The sequence below is a fragment of the Symphalangus syndactylus genome, chromosome 5 (genome assembly GCF_028878055.3).
Source record: "Symphalangus syndactylus isolate Jambi chromosome 5, NHGRI_mSymSyn1-v2.1_pri, whole genome shotgun sequence".
Classification (NCBI taxonomy): Eukaryota; Metazoa; Chordata; class Mammalia; order Primates; family Hylobatidae; genus Symphalangus; species Symphalangus syndactylus.
In genome coordinates, this window is record NC_072427.2 from 60,282,989 (window position 1) to 60,295,689 (window position 12,701).

At 41.1% G+C, this 12,701-nt stretch overlaps 1 pseudogene; it reads left to right on the top strand.

Annotated features, from left to right (window-relative positions):
* Positions 1-700: 700 nt before the first annotated feature.
* LOC129482605 (large ribosomal subunit protein uL4-like) lies at positions 701-2,061 on the top strand (annotated as a pseudogene).
* Positions 2,062-12,701: the final 10,640 nt, after the last annotated feature.

A 12,701-nucleotide genomic window follows, 5' to 3' on the forward strand; every position in this document is an offset into this window, starting at 1 on the left:
TTCCACATATGGCTAGCCAGTTCTCCCAGCATCATTTATTAAATAGGGAATGCTTTCCCCATTGCTTGTTTTTGTCAAAGATCAGATAGTTGTAGGTGTGCAGTCTTATTTCTGAGTTCTCTGTTTGATTCCATTGGTCTATGTGTCTGTTCTTGTACCAGTCCCATGCTGTTTTGGTTACTGTGGTCTTGTAGTATAGTTGGAAGTTGTATAGCACAATGCCTCCAGCTTTGTTCTTTTTGCTTATGATTGTCTTGGCTCTTTGGCCTCTTTTTTGGTTCAATATGAATTTTTAAATAGTTTCTTCTAATTCTGTGAAGAATGTCAATGGTAGTTTAATGGGAATAGAACTGAATCTATAAATTACTTTGGGTACTATGACCAGTTCATGATATTGTTTCTTCCTATCCATGAGCATTGAATCTTTATCCATTTGTGTCCTCTCTGATTTCTTTGAGCAGTAGTTTCTAGTTTTTCTTGAAGAGATTCTTCACTTCCCTTGCTAGCTGTATTTCAAGGTATTTTATTCTTTTTGTAGCAATTGTGAATGGGAGTTCATTCATGATTTAACTCTCTGCTTGCCTGTTGTTGGTGTATAGGAATGTCAGCAATTTTTGCACACTGATTTTATATCCTAAGACTTTGCTGAAGTTGCTTATCAGCTTAAGAAGCTTTTGGCTTTTTTTTTCCTGTGGCAGCATCCGGGCTGAAAGTAGCACGGCTGTGTCATCTCTCTGCCATGGCGTGTGCTTGCCCACTGATATCGATGTAGTCCGAAAAAGGGGAGTCATCTGGCAAAAATGTCACTTTGCCTGCTGTATTCAAGGCTCCTATTCGACCAGATATTGTGAACTTTGTTCACACCAACTTGCGCAAAAACAACAGACAGCCCTACGCTGTCAGTGAATTAGCAGGTCATCAGACCAGTGCTGAGTCTTGGGGTACTGGCAGAGCTGTGGCTTGAATTCCCAGAGTTCGAGGTGGTGGGACTCACCGCTCTGGCCAGGGTGCTTTTGGAAACATGTGTCGTGGAGGCCGAATGTTTGCACCAACCAAAACCTGGTGCCGTTGGCATCGTAGAGTGAACACAACCCAAAAACGATATGCCATCTGTTCTGCCCTGGCTGCCTCAGCCCTATCAGCACTGGTCATGTCTAAAGGTCATCGTATTGAGGAAGTTCCTGAACTTCCTTTGGTAGTCGAAGATAAAGTTGAAGGCTACAAGAAGACCAAGGAAGCTGTTTTGCTCCTTAAGAAACTTAAAGCCTGGAATGATATCAAAAAGGTCTATGCCTCTCAGCGAATGAGAGCTGGCAAAGGCAAAATGAGAAACCGTTGCCGTATCCAGCGCAGAGGCCCGTGCATCATCTATAATGAGGATAATGGTATGATCAAGGCCTTCAGAAACATCCCTGGAATTACTCTGCTTAATGTAAGCAAGCTGAACATTTTGAAGCTTGCTCCTGGTGGGCATGTGGGACGTTTCTGCATTTGGACTGAAAGTGCTTTCCGGAAGTTAGATGAATTGTATGGCACTTGGCGTAAAGCCGCTTCTCTCAAGAGTAACTATAATCTTCCCATTCACAAGATGATTAACACAGATCTTAGCAGAATCTTGAAAAGCCCAGAGATCCAAAGAGCCCTTCGAGCACCAAGCAAGAAGATTCATCGCAGAGTCCTAAAGAAGAACCCACTGAAAAACTTGAGAATCATGTTGAAGCTAAACCCATATGCAAAGACCATGCGCCGGAACACCATTCTTCGCCAGGCCAGGAATCACAAGCTCCGGATGGATAAGGCAGCTGCTGCAGCAGCAGCACTAGAAGCCAAATCAGATGAGAAGGCGGCGGTTGCAGGCAAGAAGCCTGTGGTAGGTAAGAAAGGAAAGAAGGCTGCTGTTGGTGTTAAGAAGCAGAAGAAGCCTCTGGTGGGAAAAAAGGCAGCAGCTACCAAGAAACCAGCCCCTGAAAAGAAGCCTGCAGAAAAGAAACCTACTATAGAGGAAAAGAAGCCTGCTGCATAAACTCTTGAATTTGATTATTCCATAAAGGTCAAATCATTTCGGACAGCTTCTTTTGAATAAAGACCTGATTATACAGGCAAAAAAAAAAAAAAAAAAAAAAAAGAAGCTTTTGGGCTGAGATGATGGGGTTTTCTAGATATAGGATTATGTCATCTGCAAACAAAGATAATTTGACTTCTTCTCTTCCTATTTGAACACCGTTTAATTCTTTCTCTTACCTGATTTCCCTGGCCAGAAGTTTCAATACTATGTTGAACAGGAGTGGTGAGACAGGGCATCATTGTGTTATGCTGGTTTTCATAGGGAATGTTTCCAGCTTTTGCCCATTTAATATGATATTGGTTGTGGGTTTATCATGTATGACTCTTATTATTTTGAGGTATATTCCTTCAATACCTAGTTTATTGAGTTTTTAACATGAAGAGATGTTGAATTTTATTGAAGTCTCTTTTTGTACTATTGAGATAATCATGTGGTTTTGTCTTTAGTTCTGTTTATGTGATAAATCCCATTTACTGATTTGTACGTGTTGAATCAAACTTGCATCCCGGGATGAAGCCAACTTGATCATGGTGGATAAACTTTTGATGTGCTGCTGGGTTTGGGTTGCCAGTATTTAATTGAGGATTTTTGCATTGATGTTCATCAAGGATATTGGCCTGAGGTTTTTGTTGTTGTTGTATCTCTGCCAGGTTTTGGTATAAGGATGATGCTGACCTCACAGAATGAGTTAGAAAGGAGACCCTCCTTTTCAATTTTTTGGAATAGTTTCAGCAGAAATGGTATCAGCTCTTCTTCGTACCTCTGGTAGAATTCAGCTGTGAATTCATCTGGACATGGGATTTTTTGGGTTGGTAGGCTACTTATTACTGCCTTAATTTCAAAACTCGTTATTGGTCTATTCAGAGAATCAATTTTTTTTCTGGTTCAGTTTTGGAAGGGTGTATGTTCAGGAATTTATCTGTTTCTTTAGATTTTCTAGTTTATGTTCATAGAGGTATTTATATTATTCTCTGATGGTTGTTTGTATTTCTGTGGGGTGAGTGGTGATATCCCCCTTATCATTTCTGATTTTGTTTGTTTCATTCTTCTTTTTTTTCTTCTTTATTAGTCTAGCTAGTGATCTAAATGTTTTATTAATTAAAAAAAATCTTCCAGATTCATTGATTTTTTTGAAGGGTTTTGTGTCTCTATCTCCTTCAGTTAAGCTCTGATTTTAGTTATTTCTTGTCTTCTGCTAGCTTTGGGGTTTGTTTGCACTTGATTCTCTCTTTTTTTTTTTTTTTTTTTTGTGATGTTAGGTTGTTAACCTGAGATCTTTCTAGCTATTTGATGTAGGCATTTAGTGTAATAATATAAAATTCTGATAGGAACAGCTCCAGTCTACAGCTCCCAGTGTGAGCGACGCAGAAGATGGGTGATTTCTGCATTTCTAACTGAGGTACCGGGTTCATCTCACTGGGGAGTGTCGGAAAGTGGGTGCAGGACAGTGGGTGCAGTGCACTGAGCCTGAGCCGAAGCAGGGTGAGGCATCGCCTCACCTGGGAAGCACAAGGGGTCAGGGAATTCCCTTTCATAGCCAAGCAAAGCTGTGACAGAAGGCACCTGGAAAATCGGGTCACTCCCACCCTAGTACTGCTCTTTTCCAATGGTCTTAGCAAATGGCATATCAGGAGATTATATCCTGAGCCTGGCTCGGAGGGTCCCATGCCCACGGAGCCTGGCTTATTGCTAGCACAACAGTCTGAGATCAAACTGCAAGGCAGCAGTGAGGTTGGGGGAGGGGCACCCGCCATTGCTGAGGCTTGAGTAGGTAAACAAATTGGCTGGGAAGCTTGAACTGGGTGGAGCCCACGGCAGCTCAAAGAGGCCTGCCTGCCTTTGTAGACTCTACCTTTGGGGGAAGGGCATAGCCAAACAAAAGGCAGCAGAAACCTCTGCAGACTTAAATGTCCCTGTCTGACAGCTTTGAAGAGAGTAGTGGTTCTCCCAGTACAGAGTTTGAGATCTGAGAACGGACAGACTGCCTCCTCAAGTGGGTCCCTGACCCCTGAGTAGCCTATCTGGGAGGCACCCCCCAGTAGGGGCAGACTGACACCTCACACGGCCGGGTACCCCTCTGAGACAAAACCTCCAGAGGAACAATAAGACAGCAACATTTGCTGTTCAGCAATATTCGCTGTTCTGCAGCATCCACTGTTGATACCCAGGCAAACAGTGTCTGGAGTGGACCTCCAGCAAACTCCAACAGACCTGCAGCTGAGGGTCCTGACTGTTAAAAGGAAAATTAACAAACAGAAAGGACATCCACACCAAAACCCCATCTGTACGTCACCATCATAAAAGACCAAAGGTAGATAAAACCACAAAGATGGGGAAAAACCAGAGGAGAAAAACTAGAAACTCTAAAAATCAGAGCACCTCTGCTCCTCCAAAGGAAAGCAGCTCCTCACCAGCAACAGAACAAAGCTGGATGGAGAATGACTTTGAAGCGTGGGGAGAAGAAGGCTTCAGAAGATCAAACTACTCCGAGCTAAAGGAGGAAGTTTGATCCCATCACAAGGAAGTTAAAAACCTTGAAAAAAGATTAGACCAATGGCTAACTAGAATAACCAATGAAGGGAAGTCCTTAAAGGACCCAATGGAGCTGAAAACCATGGCACAAGAACTACGTGACGAATGCACAAGCTTCAGTAGCCGATTCGATCAACTGGAAGAAACGGTATCAGTGATTGAAGATCAAATGAATGAAATGAAGCAAGAAGAGAAGTTTAGAGAAAAAAGAATAAAAAGAAATGAACAAAGCCTCCAAGAAATATGGGACTATGTGAAAACACGAAATCTACGTCTGATTGGTGTACCTGAAAGTGATGGGGAGAATGGAACCCAGTTGGAAAACACTCTGCAGGATATTACCCAGGAGAACTTCCCCAACCTAGCAAGGCAGGTCAACATTCAACTTCAGGAAATACAGAGAAGGCCACAAAGATACTCCTCAAGAAGAGCAACCCCAAAACATATAATTGTAAGACTCACCAAAGTTGAAATGAAGGAAAAAATGTTAAGGGCAGCCAGGGAGAAAGGTCGAGTTACCCAAAAGGGGAAGCCCATCAGACTAACAGCTGATCTCTCGGCAGAAATTCTACAAGCCAGAAGAGAGTGGGGGCCAATATTCAACATTCTTAAAGAAAGAATTTTCAACCCGGAATTTCATATCCAGCCAAACTAAACTTCATAAGTGAAGGAGAAATAAAATCCTCTACAGACAAGCAAATGCTGAGAGATTTTGTCACCACCAGGCCTGCCCTAAAAGAGCTCCTGAAGGAAGCACTACACATGGCAAGGAACAACTGGTACCAGCCACTGCAAAAACATGCCAAGTTGTAAAGACCATCGAGGCTAGGAAGAAACTGCATCAACTAACGAGCAAAATAACCAGCTAACATCATAATGACAGGATCAAATTCACACATAACAATATTAATCTTAAATGTAAATGGGCTAAATGCTCCAATTAGAAGATACAGACTGGCAAATTGGATAAAGAGTCAAGACCCATCAGGGCGCTGTATTCAGGAAACCCATCTCATGTGCAGAGACACACATAGGCTCAAAATAAAGGGATGGAGGAAGATCTACCAAGCAAATGAAAACAAAAAAAGGCAGGGGTTGCAATCCTAGTCTCTGATAAAAAAGACTTTAAACCAACAAAGATCAAATGAGACAAAGAAGGCCATCACAGAATGGTAAAGGGATGCATTCAACAAGAAGAGCTAACTATCCTAAATATATATGCAATACAGGAGCACCCAGATTCATAAAGCAAGTCCTTAGAGACCTACAAAGAGACTTAAACTCCCACACAATAATAATGGGAGGTGTTAACACCCCACTGTCAACATTAGACAGATCAATGAGACAGAAAGTTAACAAGGATATCCAGGAATTGAATTCAGCTCTGCACCAAGCGGACCTAATAGACATCTACAGAACTCTCCACCCCAAATCAACAGAATATACATTCTTCTCAGCACCACACCACACCCATTCCAAAACTGACCACATAGTTGGAAGTAAAGCAGTCCTCAGCAAATGTAAAAGAACAGAAATTATAACAAACTATCTCTCAGACCACAGTGCAATCAAACTAGAACTCAGGATTAAGAAACTCACTCAAAACCACTCAACTACATGGAAACTGAACAACTTGCTCCTAAATGACTACTGGGTACATAACGAAATGAAGGCAGAAATAAAGATGTTCTTTGAAACCAACGAGAACAAAGACACAACATACCAGAATCTCTGGGACACATTCAAAGCAGTGTGTAGAGGGAAATTTATAGCACTAAATGCCCACAAGAGAAAGCAGGAAAGATCTAAAATTCACACCCTAACATCACAATTAAAAGAACTAGAGAAGCACGAGCAAACACATTCAAAAGCTAGCAGAAGGCAAGAAATAACTAAAATCAGAGCAGAATTGAAGGAAATAGAGAAACAAAAAACCCTTCAAAACACTCAATGAATCCAGGAGGTGGTTTTTTTTGAAAAGATCAACAAAATTGATAGACTGCTAGCAAGACTAATAAAGAAGAAAAGAGAGAAGAATCAAATAGGCGCAATAAAAAATGATAAAGGGGATATACCATCCATCCCACAGAAACACAAACTACAGAGAATACTATAAACACCATTACTCAAATAGACGAGAAAATCTAGAAGAAATGGATAAATTCCTCAACACATACACCCTCCCAAGACTAAACCAGGAAGAAGTTGAATCTCTGAATAGACCAATAACAGGTTCTGAAATTGAGGCAATAATTAATAGCTTACCAACCAAAAAAAGTCCAGGACAAGATGGATTCACAGCTAAATTCTACCAGAGGTACAAGGAGGAGCTGGTACCATTCCTTCTGAAACTATTCCAATCAACAGAAAAAGAGGGAATCCTCCCTAACTCATTTTATGAGGTCAGCATCATCCTGATACCAAAGCCTGGCAGAGACACAATAAAAAAAGAGAATTTTAGACCAATATCCCTGATGAACATTGATACAAAAATCCTCAATAAAATACTGGCAAACCGAATCCAGCAGCATATCAAAAAGCTTATCCACCATGATGAAGTGGGCTTCATCCCTGGGATGCAAGGCTGGCTCAACATACGCAAATTAATAAACATAATCCAGCATATAAACAGAACCAAGGACAAAAACCACATGATTATCTCAATAGATGCAGAAAAGGCCTTTGACAAAATTCAACAACCTTCATGCTAAAAACTCTCAATAAATTAGGTATTGATGGGACGTATCTCAAAATAATAAGAGCTATCTATGACAAACCCACAGCCAATATCATACTGAATGGACAAAAACGGGAAGCATTCCCTTTGAAAACTGGCACAAGACAGGGATGCCCTCTGTCACCACTCCTATTCAACATAGTGTTGGAAGTTCTGGCCAGGGCAATTAGGCAGGAGAAGGAAATAAAGGGTATTCAATTAGGAAAAGAAGAAGTCAAATTGTCCCTGTTTGCAGATGACATGATTGTATATCTAGAAAAGCCCACCGTCTCAGCCCAAAACCTCCTTAAGCTGATAAGCAGCTTCAGCAAAGTCTCAGGATACAAAATCAATGTGCAAAAATCACAAGCATTCTTATACACCAATAACAGACAAACAGAGAGCCAAATCATGAGTGAACTCCCATTCACAATTGCTTCAAAGAGAAAAAAATACCTAGGAGTCCAACTTATAAGGGATGTGAGGGACCTCTTCAAGGAGAACTACAAACCACTGCTCAATGAAATAAAAGAGGATACAAACAAATGGAAGAACATTCCATGCTCATGGATAGGAAGAATCAATATCGTGAAAATGGCCATACTGCCCAGGGTAATTTATAGATTCAATGCCATCCCCATCAAGCTACCAATGACTTTCTTCACAGAATTGGAAAAAACTACTTGAAAGTTCATATGGAACCAAAAAAGAGCCCGCATTGCCAAGTCAATCCTAAGCCAAAAGAACAAAGCTGGAGGCATCACACTACCTGACTTCAAACTATACTACAAGGCTACAGTAACCAAAACAGCATGCTACTGGTACCAAAACAGCATGCTACTGGTACCAAAACAGAGATATAGACCAATGGAACAGAACAGAGCCCTCAGAAATAATGCCACATATCTACAGCCATCTGATCTTTGACAAATCTGACAAAAACAAGAAATGGGGAAAGGATTCTCTATTTAATAAATGGTGCTGGGAAAACTGGCTAGCCATATGTAGAAAGCTGAAACTGGATCCCTTCCTTACACCTATACAAAAATTAATTCAAGATAGATTAAAGACTTAAATGTTAGACCTAAAACCATAAAAACTCTAGAAGAAAACCTAGGCAATACCATTCAGGACATAGGCATGGGCAAGGACTTTATGTCTAAAACACCAAAAGCAATGGCAACAAAAGCCAAAATTGACAAATGGCATCTAATTAAACTAAAGAGCTTCTGCACAGTGAAAGAAACTATCATCAGAGTGAACAGGCAACCTACAGAATGGGAGAAAATTTTTGCAACCTACTCATCTGACAAAGGGCTAATATCCAGAATCTACAAAGAACTCAAACACATTTATAAGAAAAAAACAAACAACTCCATGAAAAAGAGGGCAAAGGATATGAACAGACACTTCTCAAAAGAAGACATTTATGCAGCCATCAGACACTGAAAAAATGCTCGTCATCACTGGCCATCAGAGAAATGCAAATCAAAACCACAATGAGATATCATCTCACACCACTTAGAATGGTGACCATTAAAAAGTCAGGAAACAACAGGTGCTGGAGAGGATGTGGAGAAATAGGAACACTTTTACACTGTTGGTGGGACTGTAAACTAGTTCAACCATTGTGGAAGTCAGTGTGGCGATTCCTCAGGGATCTAGAACTAGAAATACCATTTGACCCAGCCATTCCATTACTGGGTATATACCCAAAGGAATATAAATCATGCTGCCATAAAGATACATGCACACGTATGTTTATTGCAGCACTATTCACAATAGCAAAGACTTGGAACCAACTCAAATGTCCAACAATGATAGACTGGATTAAGAAAATGTGACACATATACACCATGGAATACTATGCAGTCATAAAAAATGATGAGTTCATATCCTTTGTAGGGACATGGATGAAGGTGGAAACCATCATTCTCAGCAAACTATCACAAGGACAAAAAACCAAACACTGCATGTTCTCACTCATAGGTGGGAATTGAACAATGAGAACACTTGGACACAGGAAGGGGAACATCACACACTGGGGCTTGTTGTGGGGTGGGGGTCCAGGGGAGGGATAGCATTAGCAGATATATCTAATGTAAATGACGAGTTAATGGGTGCAGCACACCAACATGGCACATGCATACATATGTAACAAACCTGCACATTGTGCATATGTACCCTAGAACTTAAAGTATAATAAAAAATATATATATATATATATATATATATAAATTTCCCTCTTAACAGTTTTAGCTGCATCCCAGAGATTCTGATACATTGTCTGTTTGTTCTCATTAGTTTCAAAGAACTTCTTCATTTCTGCCTTAAATTCATTATTATTATTGTTGTTATTATTATTATTTGAGATGGAGGTTCGCTCTGTCACCCAGGCTGGAGTGCAGTGGCGTGATCTCGACTCACTGCAACCTCTGCCTCCTGGATTCAAGCAATTCTCCTGCTTCAGCCTCCCGAGTAGCTGGGATTATAGGCATGTGCCACCACGCCTGGCTAATTTTTGTATTTTTAGTAGAAATAGAGTTTCATCATGTTGGCCAGCCTGGTCTCGAACTCCTAACTTCAGGTCATCTGCCTGCCTTGACCTCCCAAAGTGCTAGGATTACAGGTGTCAGCCACCACGTCCAGCCTAATTTCATTACTTATCCAAGAGTCATTCAGGAGCAGGTTGTGCAATATCCATGTAGTTGTGTGTGGTTTTGAGTAAATTTCTTAATCTCAAGTTCTAATTTGATTGTGCTGTGGTTGGAGAGACTGTTTGTTATGACTTCAGTTCTTTTGAATTTGCTGAGGGGTGTTTTACTTCCGATTATGTGATCCACTTTAGAGTAAGTGTTGTACAATACAACAAGATGTACATTCTGTTGTTTTTAGGTGAAGAGTTTTGTAGATATCTATCAAGTCCACTTAGTCCACAGCTGAGTTCAGGTCCTGGATATCATTGTTCATTTTCTGTCTCAATGATCTGTGTAATACTGTCAGTGGGGTGTTAAAGTCTCCCACTATTATTGTGTGGGAATCTGTCTCTTTGAAAGTCTCTAACAAATTGCTTTATGAATCTGGATGCCCCTTTGTTGGGTGCATATATGTTTAGCACAGTTAGATTTTCTCGTTGAATCAAACGCTTTACCATTATGTAATGCCCTTCTTTGTGTTTTTTGATCTTTGTTGGTTTAAAGTCTGTTTTTTTAGAAACTAGGATTGCAACCCCTGAGTTTTTTGGTTTTCCATTTACTTGGTAAATTTTCCTCCATTCCTTTATTTTGAGCCTATTTGTGTTTTTGTAGGTGAGATGGATCTCTTGAAGACAGCACATTGATGGGTCTTGGCTGTTGGTCCAACTTGCCATTCTGTGTCTTTAAATTAGGGTATTTAGTCCATTTACATTTAAGGTTAGTATTGTTATGTATGAATTTGATCCTGTCATCATGATGCTAGCTGGTTATTTTGCAGGCTTGTTTAGGTGGTTGCTTCATAGTGTCACTAGTTTGTGTACTTCAGTGTGTTTTTGTAGCGGCTGGTAAGAGTTTTTTCTTTCTGTATTTAATACATCCTTCAGGAGCTTTTGCAAGGCAAACCTGGTAGTGACAAATTCTCTTAGCATGTGTTTGTCTGAAAAGAATCTTATTTCTCCTTTGCTTATGAAGCTTAGTTTGGCTGGATATAAAATTCTGGGTTGGAAATTCTTTCCTGTAAGAATGTTGAATATTTGCCCCAATCTCTTCTGGCTTGTGGGGTTTCCACTGAGAGGTCTGTGTTAGTTTGATGGGCTTCCCTTTGTAGGTGACCTGGCCTTTCTCTCTGGCTGCCCTTGACATTTTTTCTTTCATTTTGAACTTGGAGAATCTGAAGATTATGTGACTTTGGACTGATCTTCTCATGGAGTATCTTACTGTTGTTCTCTGCATTTCCTGAATTTGAATGTTGGCCTGTCTTCCTAGGTTGGGGAAGTTCTCCTGGAGGATATTCTGAAGTATATTTTCCAACTTGGTTCCATTCTCCCTGTCTTTTATGGGTACCCCTGATCAGTAATTAGTTTGGTCTCTTAACATAATTCCATAATTCTTGGAGGTTTTGTTCATTCCTTTTTATTCTTTTTTCTCTATTCTTATCTGCCTGTGTTATTTCAGAAAGATCGTCTTCAAACTCTGAGATTCTTTCCTCCACTCAGTCTATTCTGCTATTGATACTTGTGATTGCATTGTGTAGTTCTCATGTTGTTTTTCAGCTCCATCAGGTTGGTTATGTTCCTCTCCAGAATGGCTATTCTGGCTATCAGCTCCTGTATTTGCTTTTTCATTATTCTTAGAAATGAAAGAATATTTCATGCTCTTTTAGCTCAGTTAAGTTCATTATTACCCACCTTCTGAAGCCTACTTCTATTAATTCAGCTATCTCAGCCTCAGCCCAGTTCTGTGCCCTTGCTGGAGTGGTGTTGCAGTCATTTGGAGAAGAGGTCCTCTGGCATTTTTAGTTTTCAGTGTTTTTGCATTGATTCTTTCTCATCTTTGTGGGCTTATTTTCCTTTGATCTTTGAGGTTGCTGATGTTAGAATGGTGCTTCATTGGGTCTTTTTTGTTGATGTTGTTTTTTTCTGTTTGTTTTTCTTTTAACAGTCAGGCTACTCTTCCACAGAGCTGCTGTGGTTTGCTGGGGGTCCACTCCAGACCCTACTTGCCTCGTTTTTCTTGTGCCTGGAGGCATCACCAGTGAAGGCTGAGAAACAGTAAAGGTGTCAGCCTCCTCCTTCCTCTGAAAGCTCTCTCCTGGGGGGTACTCACCTGTTGCTGTTCCAAACACGCCTGTAGGAGGTGGCTGGAGATCCCTTTTGGGAGGTCTCACCCAGTCAGTAGGAACAGGATCAGGGACCTGCTTAAAGAAGCAGCCTGGCTGCTTTTTGGTAGAGCAGGTGTGCTTCATTGGGGGGCACCCTTCCTCATCTGGACCATTTGTATTCTCCAAAGCCAGCAGGCTGGAATGGCTGAGTGGACCAAACTGCAGAGATGGTAGCTGCCCATCCCCACAGGAACTCGGTCCCATCTCAGGCAGACTTCAGCCTGTTGCCATTGACTGGCTGGAATTCCAAGCCAGTGAGTCTTAACTTGTGAGGTGCTGTGGAAGTGGGGCCCTCAGAATGATGCTGCTTGGCTCCCTGGATTCACCCTCTTCCTAGGGATATGTATGGATGGATCTCTTGCCTTGCTGGAGATCCCGGGACCAGAATATGTATAACTCCTGGTTCTCTGTATGTGCCTGAGTGGCTGCTCTGCCAAGACTTCACACAGTTCTGTGTATCAGACGCAAGTCTCTGGTAGTGTGGGCTCACAAGGAGATCTCCTGATCTATCGGTTGCAAAGATCCATGGGA